Source organism: Bactrocera latifrons, unplaced genomic scaffold, assembly GCF_001853355.1.
Source record: "Bactrocera latifrons isolate USDA-ARS-PBARC rearing strain unplaced genomic scaffold, ASM185335v1 scaffold_457, whole genome shotgun sequence".
Lineage (NCBI taxonomy): Eukaryota > Metazoa > Arthropoda > Insecta > Diptera > Tephritidae > Bactrocera > Bactrocera latifrons.
Genome location: NW_017537109.1, coordinates 122,820 through 125,192, shown reverse-complemented (window position 1 = coordinate 125,192; position 2,373 = coordinate 122,820). Strand labels below are relative to the sequence as shown.

The 2,373-nt window shown below is 28.3% G+C and overlaps 1 long non-coding RNA gene across 1 annotated transcript; it reads left to right on the top strand.

Annotated features, from left to right (window-relative positions):
• The first annotated feature begins 1,478 nt into the window (after window positions 1–1,478).
• Window positions 1,479–1,985, top strand: LOC108973093. The gene is made up of 2 exons (XR_001993706.1): window positions 1,479–1,544; window positions 1,604–1,985. It is a non-coding gene; the product is annotated as an uncharacterized LOC108973093 (long non-coding RNA).
• Window positions 1,986–2,373: the final 388 nt, after the last annotated feature.

Genomic DNA, 2,373 nt, shown 5'->3' with positions numbered 1-2,373 from the left:
ACCCAAAAATTGCATTTGCAAGTTGTTTGTCGTGATCGCAATTCCAATGCCGGTTAATTAGAAATACCTTTTATAAATTTCTCTTTAATTTAAACTAAACTTGTTGTTGCAATTTTTTGCATTTTTAGCAATAAATGCAATATTTTTCAAAAATTACTTTTTAGTGTCAATTTTGCAAATAAATACAATTTTATGAAGCAATTTGAACAATAAATGCAATTTTATGCAAAAATGCAATTTCAAGTAGCCATTTTCATAACTTCGATTACATTTGAAAAATTATCGATACACAAATTATCATATGTCACATCTCTGTGAACAGATGTTTTGAAGCTTACCATATCTAACATAAAGTTATATAGCGTGGTCGGGCATGTCATTGTATAACCCTACAAGTAACAAAAGAATCATTTTCCAAGAATTTTTCTCAGCTGAGATCACCTGATCGAAATCTGCCTTTTTTAGTCGCAGAGATGTAATTAAAAAAAATGTAGTAGATTTAATTTTTTGTGAAAAAGTATTTGTTACGGAAAACATTAATGAAAACTTTCAAGAATATTTTTGAAACAAAAGATTATTGGATGTTTATTGCTCTTCCTCAGCACCTCTGAGGTTGCAAAGTAGGCGCRCTACCGATCTGTTTTGGGTGTTCGGCTAACCAGGAGGCCTATTTTCATTTTTATATATACAGTTTTAAATCAATCTACTTATTATAAAAAATATGACTAGACAAAAATAAATATATAAAGTCAGGTACAATTCATGAATATTAATTACATTAAAAATATAACTTTGACAATATATGTATGTCAAAACAATCAACTGGAAAATATTTAAACAAAAAGCAAAATAAATATTAAAAAAATTGGGTACAATTCCATTGTATGTATACATTAACAATACAAGTCGATTGCTTGTGTTAATTTTAACAAAAACAAAAATTAATATAAAAAATCAGGTACAATTCAGGAAAATCAACAATAATATTCAAAACAATCTACTAGGTAATAAATAATATTTACTAAATATTCTAAATCACCCACAGCGAAATACTTATTACAAACCCTATCAAAGGAATAGTGGTGGAAAGAAGGGTACACGAAAACACTTGAAAAACAAAAAAATATTGATAATAAGCGTACAAACCTAATHGCTAAAATTCTCATTTCAAAATCACAGATCAAGGTAGCTATGGAAAAAAATATTTTTTTATAAAATTGGAAACATTTAATAATATATTGATACAATAATTAATATTTTGGACAAAACTGACTAAATTTGATATTTAGGAATTTAAATAATCGAAAAATATTTGATAAAAATATTGTTAAAGTTATAAATTTTAAAACCTAACACGGCAACACACTATAGCAGATTTGAGGCATTTGAACGTTTTAGTAGTAGAATATTTTGGGGCAACCCGAACCAAGTGCCTAATTTGTAGTAGATTTTTGCGTATGTGTTAGTGAAAAATGAAGGATTGGTTACTTGTAGCTTTATACAATGGGGCATGTAGCTAATATTTAGTTGCAGAATCGAGTGAGGTAAATTTATTCAATTTCAATTAAACAAAGTGATTTATTTATTTTATTCTATAATTTAGATAACGCCGAATGCAAAACAGCGAAACACGGACAAATTAGCTTCTTATGTCGCGAAATATCCTATTTTTAAAACTGATGGCGTCGTATTGTTTTGCAAAGCTTGCGACAAGTCAGTGTCGTCAGAAAGATTATAATCTTTGCAACCGCATGTTGCAAGTTTGGCACATAGTGAAGCCAAAAAAAAAAAAATCATCAACAAGTACGCAGCCATTATTAACTCAAACCACAAGTTCCAATCAAAATCAGTTCGCGCAAAGCATTAGTTGCATCGGACATTCCACTTTACAAATGAAGGAATGAAAACCTAAAAAGTTTTTTTTGGAAAATATGTAGATTTAATTATTCCTTCTGAAACCTGAATTATAGTTTAGATAGAAGTTATTACATTTGTGTTTGTGTTTTCTACAGATATGGAATAATTTGCTTTTGTTTATAGAAATGTTCGCACTTGAAAAATTGCACCAATTTGAAATATCAGAAAAGATTTTTAAGAAGGTATTTTTAACAGTATTAAGATTATATTGCTTTTAGAAGATCAGCACATCATCAGCATAAATAATATGCGAAATGAGTTTATATTTAGAGATTATCGTAATGATTTCGTTAAATGCGATTACAAATAGTGTGACAGACAATGGTGATCCTTGTGGTATTCCGTTGTACATATTGTACGTGTTCGAAAAAGTGTTATTTATTTTAGTCATGAATTTCCGATTAATTAGGAAAGATTTAATAAAGTTAAATATTTTTTCACCAATTTGCCACTTCT